This window comes from Erithacus rubecula (assembly GCF_903797595.1).
Source record: "Erithacus rubecula genome assembly, chromosome: 1".
NCBI classification, from domain to species: Eukaryota; Metazoa; Chordata; class Aves; order Passeriformes; family Muscicapidae; genus Erithacus; species Erithacus rubecula.
Window position 1 is genome coordinate 28,016,419 of NC_136658.1, and position 24,598 is coordinate 28,041,016.

General features: G+C 45.8%; 1 protein-coding gene across 4 annotated transcripts in view; it reads right to left on the reverse strand.

Annotated features, from left to right (window-relative positions):
- Positions 1 to 12,516, reverse strand: part of FOXJ2 (forkhead box J2) — a 30,826-nt gene extending 18,310 nt beyond the window's left edge. The window contains exons 1-2 of one of the 4 annotated variants that reach the window (XM_079308998.1): positions 12,379 to 12,516; positions 7,548 to 7,672 (exon numbers count right to left, since the gene is read on the reverse strand). The gene's annotated coding sequence lies outside the window, so the exon portion shown is untranslated. Of the gene's footprint in view, positions 1 to 7,547; positions 9,013 to 12,378 lie in introns of those variants that run through there. The other 3 variants (XM_079308997.1, XM_079308999.1, XM_079309000.1) reach the window with 3 other exon arrangements.
- Positions 12,517 to 24,598: the final 12,082 nt, after the last annotated feature.

A 24,598-nucleotide genomic window follows, 5' to 3' on the forward strand; every position in this document is an offset into this window, starting at 1 on the left:
TCCAGTAATAAACCTGCAGCACAAGATATGCAAACACTGATCTAATACCCAGATTGTCTCTGAAATTAGAGACAACATCAGAAGTAGATCAGCATGCAGACTATCTTGCTCAGATCTGCACAGCACTGCAAAGACATATACAGAATTAACCCAGGTTAAAAGAACGTAGCACGCTTATAAATGAAAACTGTACTCTTATTCACATTTAAAAAAATGGATCTCTTGGTGAAAAATTACTGTTAGCCTTTCATTTAATGACAGCTTCTATCGCAGAGAAAGGAATGTCAGCCATGTACAGGGAAAATGAAAATCTGACTGCAAGTGGTCAGAACTTGCTCACCAAAGGCTGAACCACTGAAAACAGATTAGTCAATATGAACTCTGCAACAGTTGCTGAAACAACCACAACCCACTTGTGGAAATGGGTATCAAGCAGTAGCAAGAACTCTGTACTGAATTCATAGGAAAAAAGGAAATCGGTATCAAGTACAGATTAGTTGTATACCACGTGCCCAAAATGTACATAGAGGACAAGCTCCCAGGGTTGAGATTACCAAAGCACTGCAGAAAAGCCTGCTAAAGAGGAGTCTGAGAGCAAAGCACAGGTGAAATTGAAGTTGGAGAATGATCAGAAGAATCAAATAATACAGTGTGAGGCTTACAAATTAAGTCTCAACCACTGTTTTAACATAATTCCTTTTTACTATTCTGTTAGCTGTTATTCTTAAACAGACAGAATTCTCTTCCAGTAGACAAAACACCTGACAATCCCTGGCCTGGCTTGCAGCTCGAAAAGATTTGTACCATGCTTGAAGGTCAAGAGGATTCAGAACCACACTGCTACAGAACACACACCCATTAATGGTTTCTCCTTGCTTAAAACACTAGTACTGCTGCTTGGCTTTCTGCATCCTACTCACAAAATGCTCCATTTCATGTATCATCCTGAAACTAAATCTTCTGTTCATCTCCTTACAGACATTGAAAAAAGTCCCTTTCTTCCACACACATGCTTTCTACAGTTATCACCTTGCAGCTGCAAGTAAATGTTATTCTGTTCTAACCTTGAACATTCCAGTCTTCAAGATGTTGTGTCTTTGCTTATGACAATCTGTATTTCTTTTGCAATCAACCTTCTTCACAAAAGAAGCCAGGGAGAGTGAGGTACATACAGTAAGACAACTCCATTTGAGAATCAGACCTTTGAATAATTTTCAAAAATGCAAATAAGGACTATTTGCATATTTGAAAACAGCTAATTGCAAATATGCAATTAACAGTGGGACCCAATGATCTTAGAGGTCTTTCCCAATCTTAATGATTCTAGGGTTCTATGAAATAAGTACTTTCCAGTATGTCTGGCCTCTATTGGCTGGCAATATTCCTGTGTGTATCAAGGTATGAGTCAGCTGAGGAAGAATGCGAAGAGATGCTCATGCAAAAAATGGGAAAGCAGAATGTCATGCTTGTGCTGCTGGCAGGGCAAAGGACAATGCAGTAAGGGACAGCGACAGATAGGGGAGAGACAATTGTGAAGGCCCCTTAGAGTGTGCACAACAAGCTGGAACCTTATGTGGTGGATAGCCAAAGCACAGGCTTGTCAAGGAGGAGATGGCAACGTGTTGAGAAAACATGCCAGGAGGACAGCTTCAGCAATCGTATTGCTAACAAGATGAGAAGGTAACACGGCTGTCAGAGGCCAGCAGGAGCAGCTCACACTAACAGCAATGGTAAATGAAGGAAGAAGCATAAAGGTTACCCAAAGAGACTCAGAAAGAAGCAGCGAAACATTCGGGCTATGAACGGGAAGATGAGTCCTACACTGCATGTTCAGAGCAAGAACATGTTATATGCCCAACTGTGGAAATTTGCAGCAGAAGAAAGCAGGAAACAAAGGCAAATCTCAAAAGAACTCTCTTGAGTTTCATATTGGCCCTCAGGGATCTTAAACTTGCAGCAATTAATTTTAAAAAGATATGTTAAGGTAGCATGCAAAGTTGCATAATTTAATATCCCTGGCATGAAGGAGGGAAAGAAACGCAAAGAGAGGATACTAGAAGTGGGTCATTGTGTCTAACTTATGGGAAATAAATGGAGGGAGGGAAATAGCTTAGTGCAGAGGCTATTGAATGAATGACTAGAATAGTTAGGAAGGAAACCAGGAAAATACTGTCACAAAAGTCAAGGGAGGACAAGATTTCAAGACTGGGCATGATCAAGTGTCAAAAACAGAAGGGAAGCCAAGAAGGATGAAGATGGAATAGAGACCCTGAGACTTGGCCAAGAAAAGGTCATTAGAGATCTCAGGAGAAGCTTCAAGGGAGTGAGAATATCTGTACTGAAGTCAACTTACAAAACTGTTCTAGACTGCACACAATCATATAGAATCTTTCAACTTCGGAGTGACTGGTCCTTCAATGAAACAAAAATGCATTGGGGCTTTCACTGTTTCCTAATGCCACAAAAAATGGCATATAGCGGTTTTGTTACAATGTCATATAGAAATTAAGGCAATCAGCAGCAAGAGCAAGCAGCCATCATGAAGTGGTTTTCATCCTTATAATTTGGAACCCTTATAAAGGATCAATAACCTATTCCAGGATAAATGGGAAGCCATGCATGGAGAAGCATGCAGCCCAAGGTCACCCAGCAAAGGAATAGCAGAACCATGCAGAGAACACTGCTCTCCTAAAACCCAGACCAGCCCTCTACATTCAAACCTTGTCTGCTTTGTTCAGGTAGAGATAAAAAGAATTTCAGCTATAACTATTTTAGCAGCTTTTATTTTTCTCTTCAAGTTCCTGATGGGGAGGGAGAATTTGTCTTGGTTTTACTTAACAATAGTTTTTTTAGGAGAAACTGAGAATTCAGGAACTTTGCTCCTTTAATTTGTGACCACAAAGTGTTCAGATTCTTTCCCAATTATTCAGATTTGAACTTTTAACAGTAATTACATATTTCTGCTATAATCAGGCACAGTCTTTATAGAGCAGAGAGCATAAACAAAATTTGAATTGCTAATGGTAAAAAACAAAAAAAAAGCAAATATATTTTTCCTCGAGGTATAAAAGCTCTCACTCATCATCTCACCCTGTCCCTCATTACTCAGTCTCTCTTATACATAAAAAAAGGCCAAAAAAAGAACACACATTCCCTCAGTTCTTGATTTCACATCAAATAAACTGACCAGTTCAGAAACATGAGGAATGAGGTACTGGGCCTTGCATAAAATGCTCAGCACAGTTCTGAAAACCAAGATCCTCAAGTTCTAGAGGGAACCAGAGAATGTAATGGAAGGGGTTTTTTTATTCTAACTAAAATCTAGCTATTCCTGAGGAAGGAGAAGGGCTAGAAGAGAAGGGAGGGTGGGAGAATGAATTGAGTTGGACTATAGAGACCAAGTATCATTCCCCAGCCAAGTAGAGCTGGTTATTTTCAGTGATTTAAAAAAAAAATAATAAATAAATAAAAGGAAGTTTCTTGAAATAACCTCAGATAAAAAAATCCTATGTGTTCACAGGCACATAAGCTAACAAAATGCAACCAGGAACAGGTCAAAATGCAGGTGTGGAAGTAAGACCAGAGTAAAAAACTCCTGCCAGTGAAGAATCCTAGCAAGAAAATGAAGGATGCTTGCCTGATGAAGAGAAAAGCAGTATTTTAGACTTCTAGAATCGTAGGACAGAATGCCAAAGGGACCACAAGAGAAAAGAGATGCAAAGAGTGGGACCAACTGAGAGGAGAAGTGGGTGTAGGAGGAAATGCAAGTCAAGAAGTAGGCAGGCTGGAAACAGGCTGGGTCCTAAAGGTGCAGGAGAGGAACATGAGTGCCATGTGATGCTACGGAGCCCAGGGATTCAGGAAAGGTCAGGCACTACCAAAATCTCTGCTGTCTACTTTTAAATCTGTGCTGCCTACCTAAGGAAGTATCAGGTTCGTAATTTGAAGACTGGACAGGTCAAAGACAGATGGATAAAACAATCTATTCCAAATCTTGGCAAAGCACTACAGGATATAGCATTGGATTGGTCTTAAAGTTGGCTGCGAGATCTCCAAATTTTGAAACATTCACAGTGTTTTGCATTTGGACTTCAAACTTAAGATGAAATTTTGCAATTAATTAATTGTGAAAACATACTGCAGCATGCTTGCTCTCAGTAATAAACATAGACAGCCTTTAAAAGTAAAAAACATGAGTTCAGGGCAGAAATATGCTACAGATTTTTATGTTCATCATATATCCTTTAGAAGGAAGGAGGAAACAAAACCAAACAAAACAGATAGCAAGCAGCAATACTGCCTCCTACAAAGACAATATGCATTTGGAGGTTGAACACATCAACTGGATATTCTTGCTAAACTAACATGTGCAACTGCCAACAATACAGCAAATTAAAGATTTTTCTTTAGACTTCAGAGTTAACACAACTGGAGAGTTCAAACACTTTAGCTATCACATCAGGCTGCCCATTAATCTAGGGTCTACTCATCTTCTCTAAGATGCTTCCCAAATCAAAAACAGTATCCTTCAAAGTTTCAGTTCTGAACCATCACTCAGAGACAGATTCTGCAAATGGAGTACTGCAAAACATAGAAGGTTCTATGTGAAAATCACTGGTTACTATTCTATCCAAGGCTGGGAGAAGCAAATGGGAAAATGAGTGCAGAAGCATTTTTCATCTTTTGGTTGCTAATGACCGAGATCCAGTTCTTGTCTGACAGCTGTGTAAAATGAGATAATCAGCTCAGTCCTGCTCTTGAGGGACAGCTGTCCATATCACAGTTGCCATTAACCACACCTCCTTTCTGACATTTGAAGTAAAGGGCCAAAGATCCAAACTGGGATGCAGACAGTCTCCCACTATATGAAGGTCAGCTGAAGTTGAGGGAAAGAGGTAGTAATCTGTAACCTGTACCTCTGTGGTAAGAATAAACTTCTTCAGAGATGCCAACATTCAGCTGTATTTTTAGAGGGGGGAAAAAACAGTAAAAAAACCCAAACCAAAAGCACTACAGTAGTCACAACCCTCTCTTGGACTGAAAAATTAGATGCCAACTCCTCAAACTGTCTCATTCTTACATTCCAATTTTTTTAACTCCTTATTTTATCCTAGAAACTTGCCTACAAAACCACATTTCAAGATAAAACCCAGTAAGTTATAGAACACAAACAGTATTATAACATCATGATCTTTCAGTAACATAATCCTTTTCCCATAACTCTTTAGACTGTCTCATTTCATATTGCTTAAGGGCTTGACCAGAGATATGCCACACTGTCAGTTCTCAGATGGACAGGATCAGACTGCTTCAACTTAAAAAGTCACGAACTTCCAAAAAGCACGAACGTCCAAATTTAAATTTACAAACCCATACAGGCATAACTAAATGTCTTCTTCCTCAAATGTAGAAGACTACATTGCTTCTGTTGAAGCCAATTCTACATTCCTGTGCATTTACAAGAATTAGGCTATTTACTTTGGTACATTAATGTGGTTTTTAAAGTCTAATTTAAGGTGGTCAGGTTTAATATTCTTAATGTAAACTCTTATAACACTTGCATTTAAATGTGTCTACGAAGTACCCTACACTTCCATGAAGATAAATAATACTCTCCTTTTTCTTGTATACTTTTGTATAAAATAAATGGTGCAGAGCAGCTGCAGTATTCCACCTCAGAGGAAGCTGCATTTTCACCTGTGATAAAGATTTGATGTGAATACCATGATCACTCTGAAGAGCTGTGCTCTTGAAAAATTATTCCCTAAAATTTATTAGTATGTCCCAGCTTTTGCATAGCTGTGTTTTAGATTATGAGATCTTTAGAGCAGAGACTGTTTTAATTTGGTGTCCAAGTCAATACTGAATGCCTTGTCAGCAACTAACAAATAAATAACAATTAGTCTATAGCACACCACTTCCAGCCTTTTATGTCTGTAATGAACATTTAAAGCTCAGGCAGCAAATACAAAATCTTTATCATTAATGGAAGAAAAAAAATTGTTTCATATGCAGAAAGGCAATTGTTGTGGAAGAGCAGAATTTTGTTAAGGCTAGCAAATATATTCTGTAAAGTGCCCTGGCATCCATCAGAGGCAAAAGCACTTGAAAAATGTCAAGTCATTACTGTGAGGAAGGGGGCAGCGTGAGGTAAATTAACCTCAAGAGCATGAAAAGTCAGTTTATTCCCTTGAATGTACAAAGGCCAAAATGCCTCAGTTATCTCTTCCCTTGTGCTAGATAACACAGCTCTACTCAAAACAGGCTGATTGCATAACTATAGGGCAACAGGTAGGAGGGCATCTAACAGTACCCCCAGAACATATGTATGCTTGGTGGTTCAGCCTTCCCTTAGAAAAAGCCAGCTCCTGAAGCTATGGATAACTGACAGCATTCTCTGCCAAAATGGGGAATCACTTTGGCATCTTTTGTCTTGCAAGCACATTACATACACCAAGGAGTTCCTTCTTCAGGGACTCCCTGTTTAACCATTGCTCTCCAAAACAGCATCCTGTCCTGGCTCTTTGATTCTTGGATTTCCTCACTGCTATCTCACTAAAACCAGTAATACCTCAGGTGAGATATCCAAGGTTCTTCTGCTACTGAAATGTGCTTTGGCTTTATTTGAGACAAAGTCTCCCTCAGACTTGATTTCTCAGGAAATCACTACGTTGGTGTCAGAATACTCATTTGTGGCTGGGAATTAACTGCCTCATTTACAAAAAGCAGCAGCTTGGCTCACGCAGCACCAGCACCAGGATTCACATTCCTAGCCCCTGAACGCAGCATAAAACACAGATGAAGAGTGGTGGCAACCGAACGGCTTCTTTTGGCTTTCAGAGCAGGTTCCACCAGCACTGTCACAGCTTTTCATTCCCAGGCCCCTGAGCAGCACAGGACCCACTCTCAAGGGCACTCTTTCCAGAATTCATCCCACAGTCCCTTAGGTACATTAGGACACACACACCAGAGTATTTGCATGGGGATCTGTAGGTTCAGACCCCAAGCACAGCGAGGTCTGCACCACACAATGATTTTATTCCCACAATTACAAGCATAGTAGGACCCACATGGAGAAATGACACTCCACCCCACGGGTGCATCCTTGGACACTGGCACTACAAATCACCGCCCCTGCCTCCTCAAAGCTTTTTTTGGCCATTGTTATTGTTCTCAGTGACCCCTAAATGACAGGAATTAATTCACACCAGTGATGATTAAGGCTGAGCCTAGGATGAATAAATGAGGGAAATAAAGTAGAAGGGAAAGGGAAGAGAGGCTTCTTACAATTAAATAAGGCTAAGGTCTCCCATAAGCTAAATAGTGAAGGAAAGAATCAGGTCAATTTCATATAGCATATACGGGAGCTAAATGACTGAGACTGAGAAAGACACAGAAAAAGAAGGTAGGGGGAGGTTCAGGAACAGAAAGAGCTAAAAGATTAAAAGCAAGCAGATACAGTGAGAGAAGAAGAGACATGGAAAACAAGGACAGAAAGTGAGAGAGGACAGCTAGGAATAGAGAGGTGATATAATGTGGTCACTCACTCTGTCTGGAAGATTTTCTGGAGGGAGGTGGATTATCTTCAGTGCTGGTTGCTGGGGTGCTGCCCTTCACACTCCTTCTCTGAGACCCATACTCAGACCGTTGTCGTCAGCTATTCCAAGGGCTTCTTCAAAAAATATTTCGAGGGTGAAAGGATTGTGGATGAAACCAGGATCTTGAGTATTTAAACAATTTACTTGGGATTGTCAGTCCCCTAAAACTGATGCTTTTATCCCGGGATGGAGATTCTCTCTCCCTTTTGGCAGCAAACTACTAAAGAGGTGCTCCCCTGGGAAACAGCCTTTTCACTGATGGTCAGATTATTTCAGAAATCAATTTCCCCAATCTGCCTACCTAGAAATACCTTTTCTCTAGGTACACCTTGTCTTTAAGGGGGGGAAGAATTTCTTCCTCTAAAACAATCCTTGCTATCGCTGTGGATATTATCAGTGAAATCTGCCTTTCCCTCTCCCTGTAACTAGGAGGTGTGTCTTCTCTCCTTGCACGGGGTATTTGAAGAAAACCCTCTTGGGATTAGAGGATGAGGGATCTTCCTTGGGATGAAGGAAAACGAGATCAGTATTGGAAATTACCTTTATATCCAGTTAACAACAACAAGAAAAGGAAAGAATAGCTAAATCTCTCTCTGTTTTCTCTCCCTTGTTTTGCTCTTATCACCTGCTAAGCAGATGAAAATAATTAAAATTACTAGGCAAGTATCTGGAGAGCTCCTGCTTATTTCTGTCTTGGGAACTGCCTCTCCCGAGCACACAGGATTTCTTCGGTGTACTCTCGCTACTACCTGGTCTGGGGAAGGGCAGTCTGCTCTGCCTGGCAGAAGACTTTTCTCAGCAGCAGGAGACAGTAGGCAGTAAAGGTTATTCTCACAATCCTCAGGAACTGGGGTCTGAGGACACCTCTCCCCTTAACAAGTATCGAGAGAGCTCCAGAAGGCTCTGCCCCACGCGAGGAAGACCAGATCTGCTTCTAGATAGTTACGAGGGCTGGGCGCCGGGGGCCTCTGCACACCCTTGGCTTGTTAGTGGGGAAGGGGCAAGTGTTAAGCTCCCTCACCAGCTGCGGGGAAGGGGCCAGGCAGGGGGGCCGCCGGGGTGTCCCCACACCGGGCGCGGGGCTGCCTAGCGGGGCTGCGGACGGGGCGGGGGGCGGCGAGCAGGGTCTCTCCCCCACCCCGGCAGGCTACGGGGGTGTCCCCCCACCCCGGCCGCTGTCCCTGGCTTCCCCCCAGGCCCCAGCTCCTCCTGCCCGGGCTCGGCTACCACGGGAGGCCGCGGCGGCTCACGGGCCTGCGCGGGGCTGCGCGGCGCCTCCGCCGCCTTCCGCCGGGCCGCGGCTTCGTCCCCGGGGGGCTCCCCGGGCTCCGGTGCGGGGGGCCCGGCCCGGGCGGCGCTGACTCTCTCCAGGCCCCGCCGCTCCCGCGGCTGCTGCTCCGGGCTGCGGCTCCACTGCAGGCCCCGGCTCCTCCCCGGCCGCCGCTCCGCCTCCCCCGGCTCCCCCCGGCCGCGGCCGCCCCCGCCTCCCCGGGTTAAGGAGGCGCCGGGCCGGGGGAGCCGCAGCCCGCTCTGCCGGAGGAGGGGAGGAGCTGCCCGCCGGGACCGGCCGAGGCTGTCCTGGGCACCGGGCTCCATTCACCGCGGAGGCGGCCGTGGGGCCCTCGCCCCCAGGCCGCTGCCAGCAGCCGCCTTTCGCCGCTCTAAGCGGGGGGCAGCGGCTGCGGGGCCCCCCCTGCGACAGCCGGTCATAGCCCCGGCACGGGGGTCACAAATGGCCACCCTGGGCCGGGGTCTGCGCCCTGGGTCACCCGCGCTACTCACACCGGCCATGCACTGCTGGTGCCCTGCTTCAGCCCCGAGCGCTCCGAGGCAACTCCCACCCCGAAACAGCGCAGCTCGCCGTTCCTAGTAATCTTCCCTCCGGCCTTGTGTGTGTCCACAACCTATTGTAGAGACATCGCCAGATCTTAAAAGGTCTTTCTCCAACAACCCTGTTAAAAGTTTCGTTGCCATCTCTCCTGTGTGTTACAGCCAGCTAGAACCATACAGGAAACCCCATTAATTCAACTCATTAGTGTGTGTAAATATCTGAAGTGGGGGTCCCAAGAAGATGCAACAAGACTTCTCAGTGGTGCCAACCACTAGGATGAAGAGGCAGAAGCTAATGTACAGGGAGTTCCACCTGAACACGGGGAGAACTTCTTTATTGGTCAGGTAAGCTGCACTGTACAAACTGTCAACTGGAACAGGCTGCCCAGAGAGGTTGTGCATCTCCCTCACTGGAGATACTCAAGAATCATCTGGACGCAATCCTGCACAATGTGCTCTGGGACGACCCTGCTCAAACAAGGAGACTGGACCAGATGACCCACTGTGGTCCCTTCCAACCTAAGTCATTCTGTGACTCTGAATTACGCTCAGTGCTGTCCTGCTCTCACCTAGCTGACCAAAAACTAAGAGTCTCCTGTTGATGTGCCTCAGGGATGCAGACCTAGGCAGCAGTCCATTATAACATTAAAGGGGACTGTGCAGTAAAGCACACTAAAAAAGTAAAGTCACCCCATATTTGGTCATCTCATCCTTTTGTGTGTGGCTTCACACCTGCATCCTTCCAAATGGCAGTACTGCTGTAAGGCTTCGAGTAGAGAAGAGCACACGTACTGGGAGGAAATGGCATTTTCTGAGAAAGTCTTTTTTTTTTTCCTTCTAGAAACTGTAATATGGAAATTGATATAGTAGAGGGGGTGTTTTAAGACGTTCTGCTTTTGCAGGGCTGAGGTTACCATTGCACCTGCAATGACTCCTTGCATTCCTTCAACAGGTCAAAACCTGTGCCATAGTTCCACACCTTCATTTCAGGAAGTCAGTCATCATCCTCCATCCTCTCAGGATTCTCTGTCCTCCTTCTCCCACACTATCCCTTTTTTCTGCACCTATGCCAGCAGCTCTAGTTAAAACTTTCCTCCCCATGTTACTACCTGTTCTGTCAAAAAGGGTTCCCTGCCTTTCCCCCCTATACTATTCACATTATCTCACTACAGATCCCCATTACAGTGTTCTTGATCATTACCAAGGGCCAACAACCATCTCTTTCCCTCCCACCTCCACAGCAGAGCTCTGTCCTATTCTATATTTTCTCCCAGCCTCACTCAAGTCCTGCATGAACAACTTAGCTTCAGCTCCCATGTTCTTCTGCCTCTCTTTTGACTTTTGTTTGGGCTAGGTGGTCTTCAGGTGTGTATGCTACTCCAAGTTCCCAGTCCCCCTCTAGCTAAGATTTGTGTCCATACGGTGCTCAGCCTGCTCTCTACTGACAGACAAGGCAGGAGCACCATTGTGCTGGGAGGCAGACGGGTGGTATCTGCAAGTTGTTTGATCTGTAGCCAACTGCAGAGGTGTTAAAAAGCTGTGGTTGGACTCGACGTGTGCCAGGCATCCGATGTGTGTTCCCTACTTATTTTTTTCTTTTGATTTTCAGGATCCTCTCCCCAAATGAATATCTGAAGTACTGCCTACTTTTTATAGACAATTAAAAGGTATGGTGTAACTAACTTGTTCCACTGCTTGTAAGAATGTAAATGCAAAAATTATCATCCAACACAAAAAGTGCCCTAGGGAGGCAGGGCAAAGGATCAGTGTGCAGAAATGCACAGAGATAAATGTGTCGTGATCCATCATCATATTCAGCATTCAGAGAACAAAGACACATCCCAAAGCCTTTAAAAGCTAAGTAGAACACAGAGGAGAGCAGATGGAGACATGGAGAAAAAGAGTAAACTAGTCACCATGTAGCTTATTTTTACATTACATTCAATGTATTTTATCCTTCTCCCAATTTTTTCAATATGCCACAAGCTTTGCGCATGACTGAATTGTTAATATTTGTCTAAGGAGATCTATAAATTTTGACAGATGGGTAGCGGGCAGTTGGGGCTTCTCACATCCAGGAAGGTGTAGGAGGTGGCTTTGGTTTTTGGCAGTTGGGACACTGAAAGTCTCAGTATTTGGGAAGGAATTCTCTTCCACATCCTGGCTAAAGGACTGTTCCTTCCATTTGTAACTAGTAATAAACAGGCATCTCAGCAATCCTGTGTAACATGCAGGTATCCTAACATGTTTTTCTCCCTGGGCAGGGTTTGATGTTTGGCTGTTTTTGTTGGGTTTTTTTTAATCCTCTTTTCAGCCAGGAAAATCTTTGTTTATGTAGTTGCACACAAGTACAAGAACTTGTACTTTAGGGAGGCAGGGTTGTTTAGCCTGTAGAAGAGGCTCAGAGGTAACCCTTTCACTCTACAACCACCTGAAAGGAGGGGGCAGCCAGGTGGGGGTTGGCCTTTTCTCCCACATGATGAGACAGGAGGACATAATCTCACACTGTGTCAGGGGAGATTCAGGTTGAACTTCAGGAGGAATTTCTTCACAGAAACCATGATTAGACATTAGAATAGGCTGCCCAGAGAGGTGGTGCAGCCAATGTCCCTGGAAGTGTTCAAGGACCTTAAAGACTGGATGTGGCACTCAGTGATAGGTGTTATGGTGGTCTAGTTGCTATGGTGGTGTTCAGTCAAAGGTTTGACTCGATGTTCTCAGAGGTCTTTTGCCACCTCACAGATTCAGTGATTCTGTAGATACGTATGTAAAAATTTACCTGTTAGTCACGTTGCGTTATCTTGAAAAATTTCTTGGTGTACTCTATGTAAATGACATACCTATGCGTGTAATGATGCATCTTACACAATCAAGAAGCCAAAACTGGTGGTTTAACACTCAGCGGTTCGATTACACGTTTAGGATCCTAACTACAAGAAAGCCAGTGTACCTGATATCTCCACCAGTGCCAACCGCACCTGCCGGGAGCTCCCAAGTTTCAAAGGTTGGACAATCGTCGAGGGACGTGTTTGCTGGCCCAGCCTCGGACACAGGAAGGCACACACTGTCTCCAGCCGCTGCTCCCCGTCTCTGCAGCAGGAATCCTCATGTGACAGGCTCTTATCACCCGGTACAAACCTCCACCCGGCTCCCTCACCCTGACGGCCAAGCGGGAATTCTCCGGCAGCCGCCCCCTCACGCCGCCCTCACACCAGGCGGCGGCGGCACCCCTCCTCCGCCACGGCAGGGACACCCCCGGCTATCCCGGTCCCGGTACCGCTCCGGCCGGGCCCCCGAGCCACCTTAAGAGCGCGCAGAGCCCCCGCACGCAGCGGCCGGGCGGCTCCTCCCCGCCCCGTGTCGCATCCAGCCAGGGAACGTGTGGCGGGCGGTGGGGCTGCCCGGGGCCGGGGGGGGCCGGAGCCCCTCAGGGTGGCGGCGGGGAGGGCGGGGCGGCTGCCCCCAGCGCAGGAGCGCGGCCGGGGGCGGCGGCCACTCCGCCGGGGCGGGGGCGTCCGGCCGGGCCCTCCCTGGCTGCCCCCGGCCCGCGAGCGCCGCATTGCGCGGCGCCCATTGGCGGAGGGAGGGGGCGGGGCTAGCCGTCTCATTGGCTTTTGCACCCATCCATCAAGGAGGAGATGGCGACGGAGGCGAACTTGCTCTCCCGATTGGCCGTGAGACCGGAGAGGAGGCGGGGCCAGGCGGGCGAGGGAGGAGCCGCTGCCATTGGTCACGGCCGCGCGCGTCAGTCACATGAGTCACAAAAGGCCGCGCGGGCGGCCGCAGCCGGGGGCCGCTGGTGGCGGCGTGCGCGCGGGGGACACTTCCTGCGCGGGGCTCGGCCGCTTCCGGCTGACCCGCCCCGCGGCCTCGGGCGGTGGCGCCCCTCCCGCCTCCGCTCGGCGCATGCGCTGTGCGTGACGTCAGGGTGCGGGCGGGGCCGTCCCCCGTGTCCGGGGCACGTGGGGAGCGGCGCCCGCGAAATGGCAGCGGGGGGTCCATGTTGTGTGTGAGGGCAGAGCCGCTCTGCTCTGCCCTGCCCTGCCGTGCGCGCCATCAGCGGTGTTCGGAATGACCTCCTGAGATCTCCGCGTCCGTCCTGTGACCGAGTACCGCCGTGGCAATAGACCATGGCACTGAGTGCCACGTCCAGTGATCTATAAACACCTCCAGGGATGGTGACTCCACCACCTCCAAGGGCAGCCCATTCCAATATCTAATCATACTTTTGGTAAAGTAATTCTTCCAATCTAAATTTCCCCTGGCGCATCTCAAGACTATGTCCTCTCATCCTGCAAGTCTTTAAATTTATCGTAGTCGCTCGCACAGCGGGTAGGGCAGAATGCTCGGGGTGAAGTGTGTCCCCACACGCTGTGCTCAGGCTCCCAGCAGTGGGGTGTGTTTTGTATTTCAGCCATTCCCTGCCGAGGAGTGCCAGCCAAACCCAAACCAGCCATGCTCCAGAGGTTTAGTCGCTGGGAAAGACAGTGGAATATTTTGGGTGGACAGAAGCCCGTCTGTCTCTTGCTACCCACAAAAATGGTTTCCACATGGATTGTCCTGTCTCTTCCAGGCCCACCTCTGCTTTTGAATAGGACCTGCAATAGTAGAGACTTTCCCTGAAATACTCAGAAGTCCAAGACAGGGGCATTGGCCGTGCTTCCAATACAGGGAAGCTTTGCTGAAACAAGGAAAATCCCTGTGTTCATTCCTTCGGGACTGAAGGTTGGGTCTTTGTTTCCTCCAAGACTCAGTGCAGGCTCCATGCCATCCCATGTAGCTGTGACAGTCACTTTTCAGGCTGCAGCTGCACTTTAATGTGCTTTGAAGCAGGTAGTTCTGTGAATTGCAGAACTAACAAAGCCTGGTTTTGGTCTCGTAATTGGATTCTTTGATGAGTGACAAGGCACAAGTTCTAACTGAAGCTTTTCCCCTAATTGGTGCATTTGTAATGTCTCTTTTCATTCTGGTTCTCTTAAGACTTTTAAATCTTTAGTTTGTACTGTGACCTTTCCTTCTGCAAGGACAAAAATAAAGTCTGTCTCTTGTATTTGGTCTTTTATTTTCATGAACCCTACATGAGTTCTTGGTTTTTTAGATCTCTGCAAGGGACCTTCATTCTTCTCATGGCTTTTTAGCAGAGGTTTAAACCTGGCTCACCCGCTTTTCCCTTGATCTTTCAGACAGGCACAGTGGCTGTAGATAGGCACTGGAACAGAGTAGGGCTCATTCCCAAGGATCATGAGCAAAGGGAGACTGCTTTTTCTGTCTCCCGAGGTCAAATGCCCTGTTTGAAAGACAGATGTGCCAGCATATCCTAGGTAAATAGTCTTGTTATCCAGCTTTGGATAATTGGAGGTAATTGTTTTCTAATGCATTTTTTCCCCTTGAAGCTTATCTTCTTTGTACGAATGATTGATTAAATATTCACGGAGACAAAAACAGGTGGATTATAAACCCCAGTCTTTAGGACATTCGGGCAGTACATGGGAGATACAAAATGACAAATACTTGCTGGACAATGCTTAACTCTGTGTTCAGATTGTGGTATCTCTGACAGAAAGCAATGCAGTGAGGCAGGAGTCAGGATACAGATCTAACACAAGCTGGAGGAAGTATTTTAACCATGATGTTCTTGATCTGCCCCAGCCCTTCCCATGGGTTCCCTGTGGCCGAGTTGTGCTGTGAATGGGCCTCTGGGAACATCTGGAAAGGTTGGTGGAGGAAGATCATATGCAGGAGTCTTGTTCTGGAGCTTCCATTCAAACTGAAAGACCTGGAGGGTGAAGTCAGAGCTGTCAGAGTCTGCACCAGCCTACATAATTATAAGCAGTACTTAAATACAAATTCCTGTGTGATCTTGGCGCTTGTAAGGATAGAGAGGGGGACCCCAGGGGAGGGGACTCCTGGCCATCATGGTCTGGCAGACCACAGTGTCCAGGTCTTCACAAGTGTTTCCACTGGCTTAAGGTCTGCTGTGCTCTATTCTAGAAGCCTGGGTGAGACAAAGGAGCTTTTTTAGGAAGAGAAAGGAGTGTCAGTGAATGAATTTGTTTTGCATACATTTTCAAGTCATGCTGTTTTTCTTTCAGCGTGGAACATCTGAAGAGTTTTCCATGAAAAAAAATTTATTTCCATGATAATTGCACTTCCTGAGTCAGAAGATTTTTATAGTGTTACTACGATAAGGATTGTGAAGTACTCTCAAGGGAAACATTTCAGTGGCTGGACAGATATATTGATATCAAAGGTCAGATTCTAGGCCCCCAAAGCTCACAGAGGTACTGTTACATGTTGTATTACCACAGGCTCAATGAATGCAAAGTACAGCAAAGTTATGAAGTGATTCTGCTCTGAAAGGTCTGCATGAAAAGGTACCTTCTTACACAGCAGTTAAGATGCTTAGGTGCATTTTAGCTAATTTGACTGGATAGGCTGAAGTAATTTTTACTGGCTTTCTTCCTTGCTAGCCCTGCAGAATAAAAATAGCTCTGAGAGAGGAAGCTGGATACTGCTCCTTCCTTTTGAATTGACAAAATTGTATTCTAAGTTTTGGATGCTTATAGTGAACAAACCAAAAGATCAATTGGCAGCTGTCATTAAAGGAAAACCCTGTTTTGTGCATCAAAGTTTGTGTCTTCATATTGGGCAATGGTGCCAGGAAAGGAAAGCTGTGGACACATTCCCAGAACTGGCAGCTAGGAAAGCTCTGCCTGCCTGTAAGTGTGGACAGGAGTTGCTTGAAACAGTAAATGAAGAACCACCTGAAGTCACTTTTCAAAGAGCCAGTACACTTCACAGGCACTGAGCACAGTGAGTCTGATTAACAGCTTACCTGCCACTTCAAAAGCAGATGGTGTGAAAATGCAGACAGGATATAAAGTTTGATGGCAATAACTCAAACTAATGAGCAGTTCATGCCATTGCATTCTGACTGAGAAGCAGACATCAGAGTTAATAGTAAAAGATTAAAATCCTTAGAAGTGCTGGCGGATACCTATGATATCAGCAATAATAATAGTCTTGGATGACAAGCATTCCTATGGATCAAAAGGAAAATAGGATACCTGTGTGACTTAACTTATAATTTCAGAGTCATGCAAGAGGTTCTTCAAAATTTACAGTAGAGGGAAGCTTGAATTTGCAGCATTTAATAATTAGGAGGGAAGACAGAACAGGGAGTTGCAGAGCAAACAATGAAATGAATGAAAAGGATAAACGAGCATCTTCCTGGGTGTGAGAACCAGCAAGCCCGTGGAACAATTAGTGGATGTGTTGGATCAAGGGTGGTTAAAGACAACGATTGTTTTTTCACATACACTTTCAGTTTTGAGACTTTTGTATTCCTGTTCTGCGTGCATTCTGTTTTTTACAATGAAGCAGCTTTCAAAGACTAAGAGTTCATAATGAGAAATGTTGGACCAAACTGATAATTTTAAAACATAATATGGTACACCTCCAAGAATTCCAGAGAACTGCAAGGGAGTAGTAATGGGGCTTCTTGTGTTAGGAAAATATATGGTCTGTCATGGAAAGGTGCCATGGTACCAGAGCTTGAGGGAACACAACACAGACCCAACACAGTACCTGCAATTTTGTAAAAGGTGCTAGGGATGAATCAGGGAAGTAGAGTAGTGAAGCTTTTATCTGTTTCTTGAAAGCTGGTTGGAATGGTAATTAAAAATATGTCAAAGCACCTGGAAGATCCTGATAACCAAGATTAATTCTTTAAGCAAAAAGTATCTCATAAATCCTCTGCTCGGTTTTTGGGATGCATAAACAAAGAAGTTAATAAAAGAGAAACATTTAATCTGATATGTTTAGATTTTTAAAAGGCTTTTGAGACTGCTCCACAAAGGCAAAATCTTGATAGGAAAAAGGGATTACTAATGGCGGTCACTGTGTGGCCTTATCTTGTTTCATATTTGAATTCATGGCCTTGGCATAAATAAAAGGAGCATTTGGATGAAATTTGCTGATGGCACAAGGACAGAATGATCAGGATGTTATAAATGAATACTGAAAGATGGATGAAATGAAATCTTGGATGAGATTTGAGTATGCAAAATTTACTACCATGGATATAGGGACTAATAACATTTGTTCCTGGGAATGCACCAACTGAAAATGAGAGGGAAGGAGAAAAAAAGATCTTTGAGTACTAGGTGGTTACACACCATGAACTGCTAAAAGGTAAATGGTATAGAGAAAAGTATCAAGAGAATATTTTATGTAAAAAGTCTCATAGAGAAGATTGTGAATAGTTCTAATCATTCATTCTCTTAAAATAAAGATTCATGCAAATGAAAACAGGTGCAAGAATGGCTTTTAGGATCTTCTGGAGAATGAAGATCCTAGCCCCAGAACTCTGGCATAAAAACTCTGCCTTGTAAAGTGAAGGCAGGGAAAGGATCTGGTTGTTCCAACACACTTGATGGCAATCAACAGATAGAGAAAGGAGCTTCTAATTGGAAGGATGCTGCAAATTTAAGAACAGGTATGTCCCAAAGTGAGGGTGAACAGTAGGAAAAAAGTTCCAGCGTTAATTAAGGACTTTCTGAAATGTCTTTCCCTAAAATGACCTGTACAAGGACGGTGACCGGACAATGCAACAGTATTTGAAATTCAGTCTCAACAGTGCAATTGCAAGGGCTGATGTTTAAATCAGGGGTTTAAATTACCCTGTAATAATTATGGGCATGAGATTTCATCACCATTGAGGAGAATGTCGTATGAATGTTCTGGAGACAGCACAGAAGTCTGGCCTCAAATAGGAGACTTCAGGAAGTAGTGACATGAGCAGCTAAGACGTGTAAAAACTCTGAGACACTGGAAAAACTGACATTGCTATTTTGAAAAAGAGAGATATTAAAGTGGACAGCTAGTTTATAAAATAATTGCTGGAGTCGGAAAAATAGACTTAGCTTCTTTTCTGCCTGCATCATATACATGAGAACAAAAGGACCATTCAATGAAACTGGGAAGTGAAAATTTGGGATCTCTTTTCCATATCACGAAATTACACTGGAGAATTCATCACTGAGGGAAGTGGTTGAGCCAAATGCTTCACCAGCTTTCAGAAAGGACTGGAAATTTATACAGCTCTCATCAGTGTTTAGTACTGTCATCAATGACAATAGAATTGGGGCAGGAGTATTTGTTAGGGTTGTGTCCCCACAAGCTGTTGAGAGGTCTGAGGGGGAAATCCTGGCTACAGATGCTGAATTATGTGTTAAGTGACTGATGCCCAGGAGAGAGATAGCAAGAATGTCCCAAGGATGTGTGAGTCACACTGAAACATAACTGAATTTAAAATGAAGATACAGAGCTCAAGAAGGGGACTGACTAATGTTTCCTTTCATGGACAGTCATCTGCTGTCCTACTCTTTCACTCAGCCTGAGGTGGAAACAGGAAAAGGAAAAAGCCATATAACTAACTTAATTCAGTTTCTTGTCTGAACTACTCAAGCTTTCTGATCAGGCCACATTTGAAAGCATAACATATTCCATCAAGTGGTGTTTAGCATGGGCCAGGCATGATCCTAATCAGTTGCAGGGTTTTTTTCACAGCATTGCTAATGATGTTCAAAAGTTGTTGGTTTGTAGGAATAGCCAGGATCAGATGTTTTTTTGTCCAAGGAATGAGGATCTGGGACAACTGTGTTCCTGTGCATAATCAGAACATTTTTGTCTCAAATATTTGAGGAAACAAAGGATGAATGGGGGAGGGGGGTGGGGGGGGGTCGGGGGAAGTATTTATAAAGGCTTTTGTAAGGCTTTCAATGCATTTCTGAATGGCTGCTGTCCCGAAAAATACTGTCCCCTTCTTAAGGAGTCTGTCAGGAAGAGAGATTACTTGATACCTCGTAACAAATTGGTAAGAAGCCTTTCCAGAGTCCCTTAACTTCAGTACCATTTGTTTAATCTGTGAGCTTTGAAATCTTAATGTGAATCATTCTTAGTCCTTCTTAAAAATTAGTATGAGCCAGTAGCTCTGCTCTGGTTTGCTTAAAATGGCATTGTGGCATCGCTGAGGTTGTGGCATGCAGTCGGGGATGATGCAAAATATTGAGAGGTAAGTGAGTCTGCAGGTTCTGAAAAAGTTGCTGTCAACAAGATGAGTAGCCATATACCCAAAATGACCAGTTCTGCCCTGGAAGACTTATTTACTATTTGTATCCTATTGGATTTGGTACAACTCTGCTTTCCTGACTCCAGCTTTGTAATGATTTTTGCCGTATGCAAGCCAATAGGTCAGGGACACAATGCAAGAGGTATTTCCCAGTATTTCCTCTTCAGTTCTTGGTAGGCAGCACAAGATTTAAGGAAGCTCTCCTTTCCAGCTGTGAAAGAATGTGGATATCTGTAGATGAAACTCTGGGAACAAAGAACCCTATGTTAAGCACTCAGAGTAACCTGGCTTTGTTTCAATTTAGCATTGGCTTTGATTCTGTTAGGGGCATTTCATGTCTGGGGTCAAATCAGTGGGAGTTGTGGGGAAGAGCACAAATGTGGTAGAGCAATACACGACCTATCAACCAGTGTTTCCAGTAACTTGGGTCCTAAAAACCAGCAACGAGCTCTAATTTTCTAAAGGAAAACTTTAAAAAGGAATAAATAATCTTGACTCTGTCATCATAGTGAATCAAACATTACATGTAGAGACATGTTAGTGAAAGATTACTTTGAGCCTAAACTGCTCTTGACCCAAATTATTTTGGTGCCATGCAAGGAGTCTAAAGTAATTGTGCCACATGAAAAGTGAGCAAAGTGTTGAGAAATTGACTCAATGTCCACTCAGAGAGTAAGGCTCACTCTGGCAGCAGATTAAAAAACTTCTTTGGTTTTGAGGCTACTGGGCATGTAGTGGCCATAGTGTTAAATTCTTATCGTCCTATAACAGTCTGACTGCAGGCAGACTTCCTTCTGGAACATTCCTTCCCATGTATTGACTTCTAAATTGTGTACAGAACTGTAAGGACAATTTTTAGTGGGCTGCTAACTAACTTCAATCATCAAATTTTAGTGGGGAGCACTCCCAGCCACCATTTCATTTACTAGTGGTGTTGTGTAACCAACTAATCTCTTTCACAAAACAGCATACAGTGACTGAAGATCTCTTCCTGGTCTAAACTGTAAAAAACCATTCACATTCTCAATAAAATCCTGTGTCTATGAAGTTTGCAGAGGCTCCTGTGTCTTTCAGACCCATGTGATTCACTCCCACCATACAGTGGTGGGATGAGGTTTCCTCATTTTTGGAGCAGAGCGGTGGACTGACAGGTTGGTTGGGCTGCCTGTGTCTGTGGTGTGACTCTCTAGTGCCTGCCTCTGCTCTGTGGCCTGAGGTAACAGCTGTGATTGCACTGAACATGAAGATGAAACGTGAACTGGATGAGAAAATCACTGCCAGTTACAAGCCCTTCAAATTCTCAGCCTTCCTATCTTGAAAGTGGATGTCAGAACTGATGCAGAGAACAAAAAATAAATAAATGAAAATAAAGTATGTTTACAGCTGCACCAGGGCTTTTCCAATTGGCCTCTGTTGGAAGTGGGGTGACTTCATTGCAGAATTCCTTTCTGGGACCATGCTGAGGGTCACAGTACTACCAGATTTCACAGAGTCCTTCTGCTTTTGGTTTAATATTGTGAGTGCTGCTTTTGCTCACTGTTTTCCCCTGGGATCTAAATAAAGGAATAAAAGCAATGCCTCACATTCTGCAGGGGAGGGCTTGTTTGGGCCCTCACCCACATCCTGTGTCTGGCAAGCACGAACACACACAGGAGACTGGGTCAAAACCAACCTGTGAGAAAGATGAACAGCACCAAAACAACTTTAGTGCCCATCATGAGTTTTGTGTGGCAAGGGAAGGTCCAGCTCTGAGATGGGGGTAGTGAAGGAGCTGCTGCACTTCCTCAGATTATTTCATGTGGAGCAGAAGCTGGTGCTGGAGCACCAACATGGAGCTGGATTGTGGCTGGCTGCTCCTGGGATTTCATCAGCTAAGTTACTTGGGAGTGACAAGATGTCATGAGTCACCCCTGCCTGTGGGAACAACAGAGTGGGAAACTCGCTGTGGGCTCTCTGCCTGACTGGTAAAGGCAGTTTGTTGGAGTTTAGGCAACACAGTCACGAAGGAGGTTGAGTGGTTCCAGCAGGCAGATGTGGCTGGGCTGGAGCAGGGAACAGGGGCAAGAGCAGGACTGACATGAGGAAAGGCACAAAGGCAGAGGCTAAGCCTAGGTGGGAGCAAAAACCAAAGCAGGACTACAATCAAATGCCTTTAGGAAGTCCTTCTTCTGCATTGTCCATGCAGTCCAATGGTTTGGTGCCTTCCTTAAACAGGAAGGGAATTATTCTCTACCAGAGAGCAGTGAGTTGACAAGAGGGTGAATCTGTGGCTGCCCTCAGAAATGCTGGTGCTGCAGTGTAAGCCAGCTCCAGCAGGAGCTGCAATAGTGCCCACAAAAGGAATGTGTCAGGGCAAACCCTCTGATGAGTGAACTCTGCCCTTCATGAGGCCTCTGCCCCTAAGCCAGAGATGGGATGGGGCCCTGGGCCAGACAGAGAGCGAGTCTGAGGCTGGCTTCTGGTTCATATGTTCCTCTATAAGCAGGGGTGCAATCCTTTAAGGAGATTTCTGCAACAGCCAGATGGGGTTGGTAATTGTACATTCATTAACTGACCAGCTGTGGATGATTCATTCAACAATTCTCAGAGGCAGAGGGAAGACTTTTAATTTGGGGTGAGCTAAACTGCAGGGTTTAGGGGATAGGAGAGAGTCTTGATTACAGCACGTGCAGTAGTCAAGAAAATTGGCAGTGTTTAATTAAAAACTGTGGAGAACACTTGCAATGGCAGGTACAATCTGGAATCTAGATATTAAATCAAATAAAATCTAATCTAATAGTGTTAACAATCTCCCCTGCTCCCTTTTAAAATGAGGAGATTTTTATGTGGCCCAAGTAAAGACCGAGTAAAGAATAAACAGAGTTACAGACTCATTCACGTTGGAAAGTATCTCCAAATCCTCTGGTCCAACCTTTGTTCGATCACCAGCTTGTCACCTGGACCATGGCACTAAGTGCCAAGTCCAGCCGTTCCTTGAATACCTTCAGGAATGGTGACTCCACCACCTCCCTGGGCAGCCCAATCCAATGAAGGAGAACAAGCCCCTTCTCAGGGAACAGCGGGGCGTGGATTTTGGTAATCTGTCTAAACTTCCCAGTACTCTTCAGTTCCACCAGATGGCAACAGAAATCCGTTTCAGCGCGGCGGCATCCTGCAGAGACTGCTCGATTCCAGCTGCTTTCCAAAGAAGAGAGCTGACGTGGTTTTGTCGTCACTGGGCGCGTTCGCGATGGCTTTCGATGAAGTGGGAGCCTTGAGGACAGCGAGGGGTGGTGACTGGCGAGCTGAGGCTCTGCTGGCCCGCGGTGGGCTGAGCCCCAGGGCTGTGGGCAGCCCCTGCTCAGGGATCCAGAGGAGCCAGGATGTGCCAGCCCACACTGCAGTCAGCCGCTGGCGGCTGTGCAGATGTGATCTCGGTGACCCAGAAACAGAAATAGCTGGGGGTGAATCCAGGGCAGGTACTGACAGAGATCGTCAGGCTTTGAGGGGGCCCCCAGGAGCATCATAGCGGGGAGCAGTGCAGCCCAGTTTGGGGGGGACGGCGGACAAAGGGGGGTGCAGGGCTGCTCAGGCACCCAGAGCTGCCAGACCGAGTCATGCCGGTCACCCATGTGCGATTTATCCTCACGTCAAAAGTCGTTTTCTCTGGCAGCATCGGTCAGCATCGTGACCTCAGATGACTTGAGCCCGGTTGCCATGGGAACTGGATTGCTCTTCCCTGCATCCCTTCCACGTATTGTCTCTAGGAAGCAGCTAGATGTTCGTCAAACGCTGCGATAAACCAGCCATCCCCCGCGCCCTGTGGCGCTGTGGGGCGGGTGGTCCTGCCTGCCTGCAACAGGTGAGGGAGGGAAGCGCTGCCAGATCCCAGCTCTGCCTCCCCTGCCCCCAAACTGAGCACACACCGCTTAGCCAACCCGAAGTGAGCGGCTGAGCTGGTTTCCTGGGGCAGCAGGCACGTTTTCTTACCCTATAAATAAATAACTGTCAGGGCACATCGCTGCACACCTCAGAGCCTCGGCTCAGCGTCAGACAGAGCAGGGACTGCAGGAAACAGAATCCCTGGAAGCGGCCCCTCGTGTCCAGGATGGGCAGGGCTGAGCTTGCGAAAGAGGGGTTTCCCGTCACCACCAGCTAATGGAGCTAATAGAGCTAATTTGGCTAATTCTGAGTCGGGCTGGCTCATCTGCCAAACCCTGGCAGCGTTACAGCCATTCAGAGAAAGAGGAAAGGAAGAGAAAGGGAAGAAGGAAGAAGGAGGGGGAAGGACAGGAGACTGGTGAGGGAAACAGGGACAAAGGGAGTGGCTGGAAGAAGAGTGGTCAGAAGAGGCAGCGGAGTGGATTGACTGGGAGGGCAGCTGGAAAGCTTTGGGCACCGGAGAGGAGGGTGGGGCACAGCCAGAGGTGGGAGGTTTGGGGAATTAACATGTTGAAATGAATGCCTATTAAGATTTAAGTACCCCAGAAAAAAGCATCTGAAACTTGTAGCTAAAAACAAGATAAGGGAAATTTGAAGTTGCAAAAGGATCTAGAGGTGGGAACCTTAAAAATAATATGACTTGGCTGTAAAATACAGTCTTACAGCATAGGAAGGAAATCTAGAAACTCTCTTCAATACACATACAATAGACATGACATGCATTGCAGAACCCCTGCAACAAAACAACGAGAGCTCTGCTGTTGCCAAATAGTGCCTTCTATATTGCACTGGCAACAGAAAAGCTCCAGGAAATTGTACAGATCTGTGCACATCTGGGGAGCAGGCCAAGAAGCTCCTGCTGCCTGCTAAACCAAGACCATGCGTCTGTATTTAAGTTCAAAAGGATACAGCAAAAGAAATAACTCTTTTCCAGGCTGTTTAGTGTAATCCACAATACATTATGGGTACGTATACCTACGTATTATTTGTAAATGATCTGACCTTTTGGGGCTTCCTGTTTGTCATTTCCTCATAGCCTCTGCCCTCTTTCAACAGCAGTGAGGTAGGAAAATCTAAGCCACTGGAGGAAATGTTGAGCTGCCATAAAGAGACAGGA